The following is a 16,640-nucleotide window of genomic DNA, read 5'->3' on the forward strand; positions in this document are numbered from 1 at the left end:
GCGCCTCCAGGACTCAGCAGCATAAAGACCCGCTCAGATTATGTCACTAATGTATCGTGTGCCAGTGATAGCCAACTCCGTGGTTCCCGAAGAGGCTTTGACGGAATCTCAGTGAGTATTCGGTGTCTTACGCCCTGGGAGAGGGCATTAGGAGTTGTAAAGGTTTAGGCTAAAAACTGACCCCTGAAGTGTCACCCTGCTCCTTCGTCTCCATGGAGCCGTCGCTGACCACAGGATAAGGTGTAAACTATCCTCTCTGTGTTGTGCACGCAAGTGTGTGGCTAAACCCAGACACACGGCACTGAGGTCAGGGTATCAGTGAACTGCCAGTCATTAGCAACTCTTTTGACACCTAAACTGCCCTTTTAATACTTCACCAGCCATGTCTTTAGCAGTTTGTATTAGATGGGTCGATGACAGTTAAGGACATCCAAGATAAAGAATAGGAACCCACTTTTAAAAATTTAGAAATGTATTCTTTGCGTTCATGTTGGCTCCGCATTGTTTTGAAAATTTTTATACAATTTATTAACTTTATATGTAGTGTAAGCATCAATGTAATAAAATAATTTGCTTACACCTTGTACACATCAAAAAAGTATTTTTCTGATACAGTGATGCAAAACAGTATATATATATACTTACTTTACTATAAATACTGTAGTAGACAAATCATATATGCTTAATTTCATAATTTCATTTAAGTATCAAAAATATAGCATTAAAAAAATTATTTTTAATCCTTTTTGTTATACTTGTGAAATTAAGCATATATGATTTATCTTGTTTAATGTGTTTATTTTGTCATTGTATATATATATATATATATATATATATATATATATATATAGTATGAACTTAAAAAATCTGAAAAATGTCAGTTTTGTAGAACTGTCCTGATATTTATAAAGAAGAATATTTAATGTATATATGTATATATATATATATATATATATATATATATATATATATATAATTTAATCATTAAATATTAAGTTTTTGGGGGATTTTGCCTTTTTATATATATTTTACCGCCTGGATTTTATCACAACTAACCTGGCCATGTCAAAGGTCAAATGATCTGGTATTTTAAAAGACCTATCGATCTTGACACACTGTCATGAGGGTTTTCAGAGGTCATCTTTATTATATAATTTACTATATTATGATATAATTTATCTTTATGATATAATTTTCTGTATTATATTTATTATACTTATATTATTTATTTCAAATATTTAAATTGTGCTTTTTTCTAAGAAATAACAATAAAAGATTATGTAAAGCTACACAATAAAGTTTTCTTCATCCTTTTAATGATCAATTTTTCTTCATTATAAATATCAGGACATTTGTACAACACTGATATTTTTCATCTTTTAACATAATACTATATACATATATACATATACATATACATATACATATACATATACATATATATATATATATATATATATATATATATATATATATATACATATCATTTCAAGTATTTTAAAATAAATAATAGATCTGGAAAAAGAGCATCATGACCCAAGTCAGTTTTAAAGTCAACTGTTAATGGTGAAATATAGCTGCCTCTATCCAACAGTGTGACAATGTGCGGCAACACAGCAAACTGACAGGGTGACAAATTACAGAGAGGGCAATAAAGTGTAAAAATGTTTCATTACAATGACAAAACTCTGAACTATTTCTAGTGTCCGTTTCACAAGTGGTGATTACATTTCAATGGCAAATCTCTCTCTCCGTTACAGCTCACCACGAGCACTGGAATCCCTTGTTCGGTGCCATGATGCTGCTAAATGCCATGGATGAAAGACTGACAATGGAATGGTATGCCAGTCATTCAGTTTCACTCACACGGAGTGTGACCGGGCTGCTCCTCTGATGCTGATGGGACGTACTTTGCCGTGCTTTTCTTATGTGGGCCCACGCTGAGCCCTCTGCTACTGTCGCCAAGGGGATCAGAGTGCGATTCTGTGGAATATATCAGGCACCAATTGTGCTTTAGTCTCATTCTATTCAACGAGTGATGATCTATAGGGAGTCTGGGTGTTTGATTCTGACTGTTCTGATTAGTCAACTGGAGCAATACGTTGTGATTGGTCAACCACTTCTAGCGTGTTTCGGAAATGTCCCGCCCCCTTGCCAGGCCTCAGATTCTGTGTGGGCCTGATTATAAGATGGCAACAAATGCGTATGACTATTTTATCGCAACAGCGAAAAAACCGTATAGGAAAATTTGCCTGCATGTCGTGCATCACAGGTGATCATAAACTTGGCCAATGTTTCTAACACCTGTTTTGGGAATTTTGCAGCACCCTTATGTAAGTTTTGTGCGAAAGAGTAACAGTATTATGGTCTACAACAGCCTAATGAGACACAGCTGTAATAGTCCATGACAGCCAGAGTCGAGTCCCCTTCATATACAGCAGCAAAACAGACTAATGACTGTGGCTACGTATTGACACACCGCTTAGACAGCTTAGACAACAAACACTTTCCAAATGTGTGGAAAATAAACACGTTCAAAACTTTGAAAGACGAAAACATTAAGAGAAAAGCATGAATTCAAATGCTTCAGACTTGGATATACATGAGCCGCCGCTGTGTGAACGCTTTCATACACGATTTGCATGTGCATTTTTTTTCCTGTCCGATTGGTCTGGTCAACTGTTTCCTCCCATGCAGTCAAAACATGCAAATTTGCCGTTATATTAACCAGACATCTTTTTCCTTACAGTCCGGCCTTGGGACAGAGCCCCTCCAGGCGGCTTCTGACACGCGGCCCTTGGGGACACATGGTCTGGACAGGGTGTTTCTGTAAGCGAACTGACATCAAGAACACGTCTGCTAAATGGCAAGTCACTAACACGCAGCTCTCAGAAAGTTGCGCCTCCAAGTCTATACCGCATCTGTCTTATTCATTGTAATTGCTATTTAAAAATAGTCATTTTGGCTGTTCAATATTCAACCTTTCAAGCGCCTCTGTCACTAGATGAGATTGAACACTTTTGCCAGAGCTATTTTTGTTCAAATAAAGGGACAGATCATCTAAAAAAAATGTAGTTGTCATTTACTCACCCCTATGTCACTGCAAACCTGTTTTACTACTTTTTTTCATAGAACACAAAATAATATATTTTGAAAATCCTGATAAACAAATTTGGTCACCATTGACCTTCATTGTATGGACAAGAAAACACTGAGACGTTGAGAACAACATGAGCAACATTATTTAACATTTTACTTCCGTAATGTGATGTATTTCTGAGTGAAATTTAACAACAACGAGATAGAAATGTAAGATGGGACTTGATTTTCTCTATCAGAAATTGATCGTATCATAAGCAAAGACGTTTCAGGGGTGAAGTCATAATATTTTACTTGCAATGGATTCAAGGTTTTAAGATAAAAAAAGTCATACACGTTCGGAATAACATCTTAATTATTGGATATTCGATTTATAGCTTGATTTATTTGAACCTGATAAAAAAACATTTAATATAATTATCTGTGAATTGTACCATATTGTCACCTGTGAAACAAGACATTTCTGATCAAATTGAAAAATGACTATATGATCATTATAAACATTCCTTCCCTCTTCGGTTAAAATTAATCTGGCTGACTGAGCGAATTGCACTGAGTTTCCCATATATCCAAAAAGCTTTTTTTTCTTTGGAATAAGGTGCACCGATGAATCATTCAAAATAAAGAACCATGAATGTGTTAAATATGACCAGTTTTGATTTCATATCGACTTTACCAATACAGCTTTATAGTGAGGAACATGTTTCTGTGTCCTTATCTAGCCTTAAACTTTACAAACGTTTCACCGTATCAGTCAAGACTTGAGAATGTATAGTAATTATTGTAAACATGCTGTTCTCAAATGTTACGAGACCTGAGATATGCCGTCTTGTGATATCATCTGGCCTAATTCCAAAAGCATAACCAACAGTGCAACACAATCAGACGCCTGCAGCAATATTCCATATTTCCACTATGCATGTTCTCCAACATGCGAAATCCGCACTACAAAGACTGTCATCAAATCTGTTCATTTAAACACAGGATTATGCACTTCATTCATTTTTATGAAAAATATTACCGTATCATTTCCACCCTCCAGCAAGTCTTTTAGCCACCTAAACTGCTCAATATTCCCATGTGACACAAGACCAGGTGTGAGATGTTTGCTCACCGGTGGTCATACACTGCTTGGCTTTTATTTCACCGGTGTTTTCATTTAACACAGGAAATTTCGTTACACTTCAAATTTAGAACGGCCCGATGTGGCAGCCGAGGAGGATTAGGGGACCGGAGTACAGTTTCACAGGGAACCGGTGAGGAACTTTCTTCATTTGAATTCAAACAGTGTGGTTCACAGGCCGAGGGGAGAAGGAGGGTGGTGAAGGTTACAGCAAGCACAAACTTGCACCGCAATTCAAATCCAACTTACAACCTCCCACCCCCCCGTCCCCAACAGGCCTTCGGCAGAAAAGGTTCAAGGTAGGATCAGCTCAGGGCCCGGGGCAAGGAAAAGGAACCTTCAGACAATGCAAAGGATGCCATAAACCTCTCTTAATGAACAGACGAAGGGGCCCTACAAAGGCAACCTTCAATCACTGTCAGTCATCACATCTTCTCAAACATAAACTCACAGAGACCAAGAGAACTTCAGGCTGACTTTGATACCGGAGGTACAAACATTTGAAATATGAATGTTGTATATCGGAACGTTGTTGTTGTTCAGTGAACAAAAGAGATGGCAAAATGAAAACATGCCATTTGTGATTAAAATTAAAATCAAAAACTTTTTAATTGCCATGTTATCATACACCACATATTATAAGGCATTTAGAATTTTCTAAATCTTTCCACTCATTGTAATTCACTCTATCAGCCAGATTAATTAAACTGGAGAGGGAAGGAATGTTTATAATAGTCGTATAGACATTTTTTCCAATACCAGTCACTCAATTTTATTAGATATGTCGGTAACACTTTAGTTTAGGATCCAATTCTCACTTTTAACAAGCTGCTTATTTGCATGCATTACTAGGATATAGGCTGTTTATTAGTACTTATAAAGCATAATGCCTTATTCTGACCATATTCTACATCCCCTAATCCTACCCAATACATAACAACTACCTTACTATATATTAATAAGCAGTAATTAGGATTTTATTGATGCAAAAGTCATAGTTAATAGTTAGTTAATAGTGAGAATTGGACCCTAATCTAAAGTGTGACTGATATATCTTGTTTCACAGCTGACAATATGGTGCATTTCACAGATAATAGCACTAAATGTTTCTAATCAAGTTCACATAAATCAAGCTATAAGTTGAATATCCAGTTACTTGCTCACTCTCATGTTATTCCGAACTTTTATGACTTTCTTTCTTCCATGGAACACAAAAGGATAGGTGTAGACAGAATGCAAAGACTGACAGCCTCAGTTACAATTAAAATGACTGGTGCTGTCATTCATCCTAACATCTCTTTTTGTGTTCCACAGAAACTAATACAGGTTTTTATCAACATGAAAGTGAGTAAATGATGCAGACTTCACATTTTAAGTGTGAACTCGTGGATAGAATAACTGTAATCTATTTTAATTTTCCTCCCTGTGTGAAGGTGAACTGTAGGCTACATATATGTTTAATATACGATTGTTTGCTGTACGTTTTTACAAACCAACATTTATCTGTGTTGTAATGAAAAGCACCCAGTCAAACGTATCAGTGGATTCAAATCTTTTAAGCATTTGGGCTTTTAGAAGAGAGTTTGCCTCGTCAGCACAAACCGCTGAAACCCTCAATATCTGGACGGTTAATCAACGTCTGACTGGCCTGCATTATGACGTCATGCGTCGAAGCATTGCTTTCTTGTTACGGTGTTAGAAAATAAAGACGTGTGATCCAGTGCAAAGATTCATGCTTTAACTCGTCCTTTATAAAAGAGCGGACTGGGACCCCTCTGACAGCCGCGGTAGCTCTTGTCGAAACGGGAAAACACTGAGGTGCAGTAGTTTCCAGAGACGAAAGAAGTTCCTCAGTTTCTGCGTGTTGATGAATGAAACAAAACAGATTCAACGCTACAAACTAATTCTCTACAACGGACCGCTTCAAAGGAACAATGCAGAACACTTGTGTCACAGCGCGAAAAGGATACAACATACACGCTGTGGCAAGCCATATTAACACCTTTTCATTTAAACCAACTTACTAATATGCAGGCTATATATTTGTTATTAGTTCTTATTTCTACTGGCAAGTAATCCAATTGCGAATAATCTTTTTCAGTTAGGCTATATGTACATTCATTGCTTATTTGAAGATCTATTCCATTGTTACTGGAAATTAGTTCTTTTGCCACTGGATTCTTTTTGGATCTGGTTCAAGTATCAAGACTATTATCCAATTGTTGCTGGTCCCTATTCTAATTTTACTGTAGCCTAAGAATTACTGTTTCCAGTAACTATATAGCCTAATTTTCTAAGTTTTAGAATCTAACAATCTATTACTAAAGTTAGCAAAAATCTAACAATAGCTACTCCTACTATCTATTCCATTAGTACCGAATAGGCTACCTATTTATGACACACTATAGGCTACTGATCTCAACTGTTACTACACTGTAAAAACAAATATAATGATCAATAAGTTATGACAAACTATGTTTTTACATATCTTTAACTCAAAATAAATGAAGCAATTTTCAACTTTTTATGTTATACAAAATTCAACTCATATTAGTTTGAAGTTTAACTTTCAGTTGAAATAACTTAAACATTCAAGTTGATTGTACTTAAAAATTCAAAACAGCAACTTTTATTTACAGTCAAGTTATTTTTTTTTTATCTTACTAGTTAGACCTGTATTTTTACTCATATTCGCCAATGCATATGAATGGCTAAATTACAGATATTTACTAATAACTAAAAGTAGCTATCAATGAATATAACTCGTGAAATAAAAAATATACTAGCCCCGACTACGTACTAGTAATTAGAAATAAGTACTAGTAACATAAAAATGAGTTCGTTAGAGGAATAAGTGTTAAAACAGCTTGCCACACATGCACATACAAACACATGCACGCACAAGTAAAAACTGTAGAAACACATCGTGTTTGACAGCTTCATGCGCGCAAACTAAAAACCACCGACTCCGCGTAAAGTTTTGCACAATACAACGACTTAAGTTTGAGATCAGAATCAAGATTAAGCTAGTTGTTTAATGCGACACGATCCCTTAATGCGCAATTTGGCTAAAGACAGTGCGCAAAGCTGTTACATGCAAACAATCCCTGGAGATCCGAAAATAATCAATCATGTTCCGCGTGTTTACTTTCCTGCATGAAACGCGTACAAACAGAGTCTGTAAAAGTACTTAGAATCTGTTCTTGTGAATCCCTAACAACTTGTCACTTCTTCAGGCTCAAGAGAATGACTATTTCAATGGCACCGACTCGGCAAGTGCATGTGAATGCGAAGGAATTGATGTATCGGCATGAAAAACAACTCAAACAACTCACCGCAGAAGTCTGGAGAAGATGCAGCACACTTTCTGAAGGAACCACGTTGGACTGAGGAAAGATTACAATACGATCTATTTAGAGAAGCATTACATCACCCTTTGGTGACGTCACGTGGGATTCCTGAACTTCTAAATCATTGCGGTCCCTCGTAGAGGCGGGGCGAGAGGGGCAGGCGGGGCGGGGTCAGGACCAGTGGGTGTGGCAACACCAACATCTGTCTGACTTCAACTTGTTATTGTTGTTCGAAGCGAGTTAGTCATAAACTGCTGTTGATAAACATTTTTTTTTTTTTTTTTTTTTTTTTTAAAGTGTAGGCTATATGATCATGAGATATAAATGCACATTATTGGCAATTAAACAGCTAATACAGTTTAGGTAAATTGTTATAACACTATAATTACATACATTTTTTATTATTTTGAATTTTGAACACTTTTATATTGTACAAAGTTTGAAAGATCATTAGTTTATATACTTTCAAATATTTAGAAACTTAATTTTTCATTTTCATATATTATGAACAACTGACCGGTTAAAATTTTTATAATGCTGATGACTTCTCATGACGTAAATACATGGTTTGATTTACATGTTTCGGATAGGAGAGATGACTAAAGACACCAAACATCTCAGCTCAGTTATCCAGGTCTGTTAATTGTGCACATCTTGCCGGTGGCTCTGTGCTTACTAAATAATGAAAGTGTCATGGGTAAATAAATTATTGGCTGGATTATGTCTGCCTGCAAGTGTTGAATTTAGAAGATGGTGTTACAGAATCAAAGCTCTGACTCCTTTGTCTGCAGATAATTGCCAGGCAGACGTAATGTGATGCAGGTGGCATCAAAGGACAAACAAACTAATACTTTTGTTTATTTCTGTGGCATTCGGAAGGCCTACTTTCTATTAATTCTCTCTGTGAACAGGTGCTGGTATTACAAAACATAGACTTATGTGTATACGCTATTAAAGAATTCACAAGGTGTGCAAATGTTGCACTGTAAATGATCAACATTTTTAGACACCATATGTTTTTACATTGCATTAAGTCATCAAAATAAGTTAAGCAAAGTTATTCCAAGATTTTTTTAAGTCAGTTTAATGTCATTTAAGTTGAAATGACTTAAATATCCAAGTTGATTGTACTTAAAAATTTAAGGCGGCATTTTTTTTTTTTTTTTTTACAGTGAACCTGAATTAAAAAAAAAGATTTTAAAAGGAAAAAAATGTGAAACATGATTCGTAGATCTCATTCAAACATTTTTGCACAATACGCCCCAGTGGTGGGTTTTAGGGTTAGAGCTGGGGTTAGAGGAGGGCCTTCATGCTTACCTTTTTCTAATCGTACATTTTTGTACAATTCACATCATATGATTTGATACGAAATTACCACCTCATAAAATAGGTTAATTCCCATAGCATGACTTTCAGAAACATACACTGACTAATGAGCTCAAACATCCACAGTAATAGAGCTATTAAAACTCTTCTAGAACTATTAATCGAATATACTGTCATTTTATGAGTATATTTTTTACCTGCAAAAGACAGTATAGCAAAGAAAATGGTCATGAGGTTCATCATAGCTGTTAAACTGACACGTCAGCCATAATAGGGTAAAAATAAAAAGAGTCACATGCAGCTAAGAGACAGAGTCACAACCTTTCAAGCTTTAGTGAATGTGCTGGTGGCGGCAGTGTGATTTCTGATGCCGAGGGTACACTGGAGGAGTCTGGGATTGTTTCGGCGATTAATGACTGTCTGCTCCTCGGAAAAGGAGCTGTTTACAATGAGCCACCCGTGCTAAGAGCTCTGTCACGGGAACAATAACGCTATAGCCTCAACTGCTGTCATAACTCAGCCGTTTCACTTGCCTGTGTCTTTTAACCTGGGCCTTAATCAAAGCTTTATGACAGTTTTTGTACCTTTATGGTCTATATATTTCTCCCAGCCATCCAGACATCATCCCATGGGAGAGCTGTGCAGTAAGTGGCATAAGTGCACAGTCAGTGATGGGTCACTGACCCCACACTTTAAAGGATTTTATCTCTAATGCATGGCAGGTTAGTCTGTCCCCAAACGTCTTGCAGGGCTGAATTTAGGAAAGAGGTGAAAAAGTGACATTTTAATGTCAGGTCTAATTGAGTTTATTTTTTTATTTTTTTTTCTCAAATTAAATATTTGATTTACAATACCGGTCAAAAGTTTGGAATAATTAAGATTATTTTAAATGTTTTTTAAAAGAGTATGCTCACCAAGGCTGGATTTGTTTGATCAAAAATACAGTAAAAGCAGTAATATTGTGAAATATTATTACCTTTTTCAAGACTAAAGACTGAAGAAATGGCTGCTGGAAATTCAGCTTTTCACAGGGTTATATTTTAAAATATATACACATAGAAATTGTTATTTTAAATAGTATAATATTTTACAATATTATTAAACATTTTAAAAATCTGAATCATTCCAAAATTTTGACCAGTTGTATACAGTACATTCAGTCATTTTGACATTTTTAGTCTAAATAAAGATGTTTTCCTCTTTTCATATTTTATTATTTAATACTTTTATTTATATGTTTATATATTGCACTTAGTTAATAATTATGTATGTATTTGCTTTACCTTTTATTTTTATTTTGTGATATATAAAGCACCATATAATCAGTCATTACGGCAGATTACACTCAAGTTACCTGAATGATAACAAATTCACACGTAAGATGTCCAATCCCAGGAACTGCAAGTGGAGAACAAGACAGCTGAAACTAATTGCAATTTGACATCAGAGCGTTGATTCACATTAGACAGAAGAAACCCTCATCCAAAGATTCATAGGCAACAAACACAACTGTGAGATGTGTTTAATCAGCTCTTTGACTTAAACTGACCTTGGACTATAGATTCACCTTTGATTGTGAACATGTCCAACAATAGTTAAATTGCATTCATAAGATTGGAATGGTTACATGGAGAACATCAGTACAGGTGATTCACAGACACTTAGATGCTATGCCTATATGGTAAAATAATCTGTCTATTATATTTATTTATCTTTTTTTAATCTTGTAAAACTGTGCAAATTAGAATATAAACTGCACTTTTATAGATGTAGAATAAAGATTTTAAATCTACAAGGGTTTTCCTCTTCATTCATTCATTCATTGCATTATTTTAAGTGGATCCACATATTTATACAAGGGGTTTTGCCTACTTGTTATTTATTTGTTTGTTTATTGTATTCTAAATGGATCCATATTTATATCAGTCGTGTGTGTGTGTGTGTGTGTGTGTGTGTGTGTGTGTGTGTGTGTGTGTGTGTGTGTGTGTGTGTGTGTGTGTGTGTGTGTGTGATCAGGCAAGGAAGTGGATTGGCTGTTTGATCTTCTTAACGGAATGTTCCATCTTCTCCATGTCTTGAAGTGCCTGCAGGGATGGAAATGTTGATGTATATACAGCCTCCTATAATAACACATGCTTTCTCCCCCAACAAAGCTCATTGTTTTGCTCAAAGTACAACAGAAGTAGACTTTTAAAAAGAAACTTATTATTTGATGCCCTGTACTTGATTATAATGTCCGAGGAAGTGATGTCATGAAGAAATGTCACTATGGGCAAGGTCATCTAGACTCTGAAGCTTCAGAGGGTTTTTCACAGAAAATTAAAAAAGATAAAAAGATTAACCCTTGGTCATTCTGGGTTTCACACGGATCAATTTTGACCCAGCATTAAGAATTACTCTATTCAGGTATTGAGATGTCATGCTTTATATTCATAAAGCATGGGTTAATGTTCTCATTTACATATTTGCGATGTCAGTTTAATTTATTAGACAAACACGTGATCTTTAAAGTCGGCATTAAATGAAAATTTATCCTATTTATTTTCTTGATGCATGTTATAGATCTCATTATGATCATCCATATATATGTTGAAATTTTTTTTTTTTTTTGTCCAACAAAAATGACAGACTCTCTGGTGAATTATGCAGGACATCTCCAACCATTTAGTCCACTTAAAACCTGCTCCTTTCTTATAATCGACTGCAAGCTCACATTCAGATATGAATGGACGGAATGGAACCTATAGTCTCATCCTTCAATTTTTCATTTTTGACAATCCATTTCACTCAGATGCGTATGTTATGGAAGAAAATATTTACTTAGGCCTAAATAACTTTGAAATAACTCTCGACATTATACATCAGCTGGGCTTATTTCAGTCTGTAAAGCCGACCATCCAGTTTGTCCTGAATAGATTATTGTATAGATTAACTGTAAAATTAAAACTGTCTCTCTTTCACTCCAATTAAAGCAACACTATGGAACTTTTCCTCTGCGGTCGCCCTACAGGTTGGAAGCGGAATTGTCCATTACCGCTGTCGTAAATAATTTCGCCGCCCGCAAACCGAGATAGGTCTCACTGCAGAACCGCAGAACCATACGTCATAGCAGTGGACGACAGCGCCAGCCTAACAGTCTGATGCCGGAACCGCATACCATACATATCCACCTTATATATACCATACCTAATATTATATATGTATATATTATATAATATATATTATATATATATTTAGGGACCCATCTCCACCCCCTGATCCCTAAACCCACCCCTAAACCTACCCATCTCCACCCCTTAGATGCTTTTACCCCGCCCACTTCCGGCATCAGACTGTTAGGCTGGCGCTGTCATCCTCACACTGCTATGACGTATGGTTCTGCGGTTCTGCAGTTGGTTAATATTGCGCAAACCGGCTTTGGAATGAACGATGTCCACAGACAATGTAGAGTATGTTGCATGATTTCATGAAAGTATGATGTATTGCAACATCAGAAACAAAGAAAAACTAAATAATGACTATTGTAACGCTTGACGTAAAGCAAGTCAAATTTGTAGTTTTCTTATGTCTCATTAGAACTACAGAAACGCGACACACGATCTGGCAATCATTTTTACATAGTGTGGTTATAGCAGATAAAAGACTGCAAAGCAGAGGCATAAGTGCCTTTCACCCTGTTACGACTTGATGAACCACTGAAACTATTTTGGAAACATTATTTTAAGGTAAAAAATGTTACATAGTGTTGCTTTAATGCGTTTATGCTGAAACAAACAAACAAAAAAAACAGTGCGTGAAAGTTTCTGTAATTGTGTAAAGCACATGAATATTTAATGAGTCAAGCACTGTTCAGTTTATGATTGGTTGTTTGTTGCTGAGCAACTGGCCCTTACATTCTAAAACAAACAAAGAAAAAGAAAAAAAAAAACGGCGCTAAACATTTGACAATCTGTTGTTTACGGATCACAACTTGTAAGTATGTCTAGTTATTTGTAGTTGTGTTTTCTATTCTAATTATAAGCTTTATGTAGTTGCTATGATAGCTGATGTAAACGAAGAGCAAAGCTTTGCCTCCGCTAGCCTGCTAACTAACATTACAGTATTGATGTAGTGTTTATTTTAGCTTTTGTAAGCTTTTTGAAGACTGTTCACCGCCATAGACAGTAAAAGAAATGGACACAGCGACCCCATTGGATTCAACGGAGACAAGTGAAGTCAATTAGAAGCACTCACTTCCTGATGGCCGAGCGTACTGCGCAGACTCAAACTGAGCTTGACGACGTAGGTGTGACGTGAGCAACCCGTCTGTCTTCTAGTAGCTGTGCCAAGAGAAATCTGAATCATTCCCTTCCGAAACTTGCAGAGACGGAGAGCGTGAGCAGGAGCTGTCCATGAGCTAGGAGCAGGAGCAACTTTTGCTAAGTATTCTGATTAATTACTTTGTCATTTTGCCTCCACGTCCCCCCGATTGCCTGCGAGCTTCTCCTCCTGTCCATACGGTAATTTCTCTACTGTGCGACAGAGAGTCGCGTGGTTATGACGCAATCGTTAGCCTATTTTTACAAAAACTGTTTCTACTGGGCCATAACGTAAGATACAAGGTAATGGAGCCTTTTATACATTGTCGTGTTTCTTTAGAAATAAATAATGGACAAATGGAGTCTTTAAACGCCTTAGATGTAAAGTTATTCGCTGTCAAAGTGACGCCAAAATGAATGGGAGTCAATGGAATGCTAACAGCAGGTGATGGTCCGCTAATCAATGGCGGCGCCTGGGGAAGCTTCAGTGTTTTCCGGAACACTGCCCCCCTGTTCACCTCCCCCCTTAGGAAAATTATCCATGATTTTGTGATCGATTACTGTTTGTATTATCATAATTTTCTGACACATTTGATTAAATGGTGGATAACATAGTATCTAAATAACACATACACACACAAAAAAAAAATCACTCTGAAACGTCCTGTGAAATCTGTGCTTGCAATCTCCGTGCCAAGACTTCGTAAAAGGGCATAATTTAAAGCAATAGCCAATAACCTGGGCTTAGGAGAAGTGTAGAGTGCCTATTAGAAATGTATAATAAGCCATTGGGTAAAATAAAACCAAAAACCTTGTGATCTCAAAACCTGGCAACCTTTAGACAAATACTGTACATAGGGCTACCACTGTACCACACTCAAGAGTTTATAAACCACACAGTGCATTATAATACTATTACCAACAGAAAGTGCACTGGAACTATTTGAAGTGGAACAATGTAGCCATTACATAATGAACGACAGCATTTGTGAGTAGTTTATACAGTATGACTGCAGTGGTGAGGGCATGATGCCATGTGCGTCTGAGTTCTGCATTTTCCGTTGCCAACGAGGGAACTTGGGAAGGCCAGTATGTCTGAACATTATGTCATTTACTTCCTTAATGAGGTCTGGGGGTTTACGTTTGGTAACATTAGGAGACCGAATTACACTTTGTGGACCTTTGAAATATCAAAATATTCAACGGCAGTGTCTTTACCCTATCAGTCATCACAGAATCTATTTGTGTGGTCTTGAAACAAATTTAAAGTCCCCCTATAGTTAAATCATTTGTATCCCTTAAAAATCATATTTGATCACTAAAATTACATATTTAAAGTTTTTTTCCTGTAAAAAAAACTATATTCATGCCTTAAACTGATTGAATGTAACTCTACACCCTTGCTTTATTTAGTATATGTGGATTTATTTGCGTAATATGCAATTGAGCCCCGCCTCCACTCACTCATACAGGGTCGTATTCGTCTTCAAGTAGATGGATCAGAATGGTAATGCGTTAATTTTTTTTTTTTTAAAGTGAGAATATGAAGCTCTGACTCAAAGAGGAAAAAACATCTTAATTTTTATTCAGAGACCCAAACTGAGCGAAAATATGCAATCTGGTGCAGTTGACATTTATATGGCCAAAAAGATGAAATTCAAATGCTTATAATGTAAATCAATGAGATCTTTATAAGATTATCTACAACATAAAATGCATTGCATATAAATACAGTCACTAATCTATATCTCCCATATGTCTTAGTAAGATAATGCAAAGCAATGATGATTGAGAGATAAATAAATGTTCCTCAAAAGCCTGATCATATTTAATACTCACGTTTTGATTATATATATATGGATCACCTATTATTAAAGGTATAAAAGTTATTCTTGCATTTACTACATTTATAAAATCATTAAAAGCAAAAAGACTCATGTACCACGACCTGAAGGTATACATTATTAGACATTTTTCAGACAATTTACTTGCTAAAAAAGTACATATGAATCAGATGACAGAAAGCATGTTGATTGTGTACAACAGCAAATATTTGATCATTTTGATCATTTATAGGGCTTTGAAATCAATGTATGAAATATGATACAATAGGGTTAAACTACACAGCCTACATTAAATGGTCTCTGAGATTCAACTTTCCCCCCAAAAATGTGGCCTTGAGCAATAGAATCTGAAACTCATCAACAATCGCAAAGTCTGAGGTTGACAACTGACCATCCAATCAAATTTGACTATTTGCAGAATTGAAAGCAAAATTAAACGCCGTAAGATCTGGAAAGCCTCAATGATGTAATGCTTTCACAGACATGTCCCATGGCGAGTTCCAGCGCTGGAAAAAGCAGGCCGATCAGGGTGCACAGCTGCCCATGCGCTCTGCTGTGGTGAGTTAGTACATGGGGCCCAACCCAACAAGGACCCCATTACACAGTACCGGGCACAACACCAGCACCAGCAACTTCTGCCAACAAACGTGAACAGGAAATCATGGAAAAACAGAGGCGGCGAGAGGGCGGGAGAGAGGGATGAAGCACATGGATGTGAACGCGAGTAAGAGGAAAGAAAACAGCAATAATGTAGTCCACACCACTGGGTCTCTCTATTACTGGCGGAGAAACACTATAGTGATCGAGTCATCTGTGTGACCACATGGCCTTTTATAGCCTTTCTGCCATAAATGTACTGGCTAAATGTATATGACATTGAACATACTGTATGGAAACGTATTAGGAGCTTTATGATAATATACAGAAGCTCAAAATCATTCAAAAATGTAAAAAAAAAAAAAGATATTATTTGAATAGCTATAGAGCTTTATATGGACCACCTTCTATAGCCTATTAAATATCAATCACAAAACAAAACAAAAAGTTTTAGAAGCAGTATTCAACTACAACCCTTACATACCCTATAAGGTTTTACGTTTATTTATTTTATTTAATTTTTTTACAGAAAAGTGCAATAGGACTACAATGTTTTTGGACATGGTACAGTGGTGTTACGCTTATAATACGGATCTGAATTGTCGTAACAGTTCCGTTTGTAATTTCACACTGCCACCATGTGGATATATACTGCACTGCATTTTACTTATTTACCGTTACTTCACATTTTATAGAAACTTTTTTATGACTGATGTTGATAAGGTACATACATATTGCAAGACCATGTTAAAATACATATATACAATACATAAATAAAATGTTTGTGTTTGCAAAGCAAACAAAGTCCTTTACGTGCTTTTCAAACTCTACATTGCCAAACCATATACAGTATATAAAAAAGTAAATAATGTAAAGATGAATGGGTAATGAAGAAATGTAGCCTACAGGCATTAGGAATATAGCGACTCTTTCATTTGGATTCAACTGTGGAACATTTCAGAATTCTTATAATAAACGAATAAAGCTGCTATAATAAACATAG

The 16,640-nt window shown here is 36.0% G+C and overlaps 1 protein-coding gene across 2 annotated transcripts in view; it reads right to left on the bottom strand.

The window, feature by feature from the left end:
* creb5b (cAMP responsive element binding protein 5b) overlaps positions 1-7,663 on the bottom strand; it is a 69,595-nt gene extending 61,932 nt beyond the window's left edge. Inside the window, exon 1 of one of the 2 annotated variants that reach the window (XM_079894909.1) lies at positions 7,558-7,663. The gene's annotated coding sequence lies outside the window, so the exon portion shown is untranslated. The remainder of the gene's footprint in view (positions 1-7,557) is intronic. The other variant, XM_079894908.1, reaches the window with a different exon arrangement.
* Between the last annotated feature and the right edge of the window lie 8,977 nt (positions 7,664-16,640).

Source organism: Squalius cephalus (genome assembly GCF_949319135.1).
Source record: "Squalius cephalus genome assembly, chromosome: 15".
In the NCBI taxonomy this organism is placed as follows: Eukaryota; Metazoa; Chordata; class Actinopteri; order Cypriniformes; family Leuciscidae; genus Squalius; species Squalius cephalus.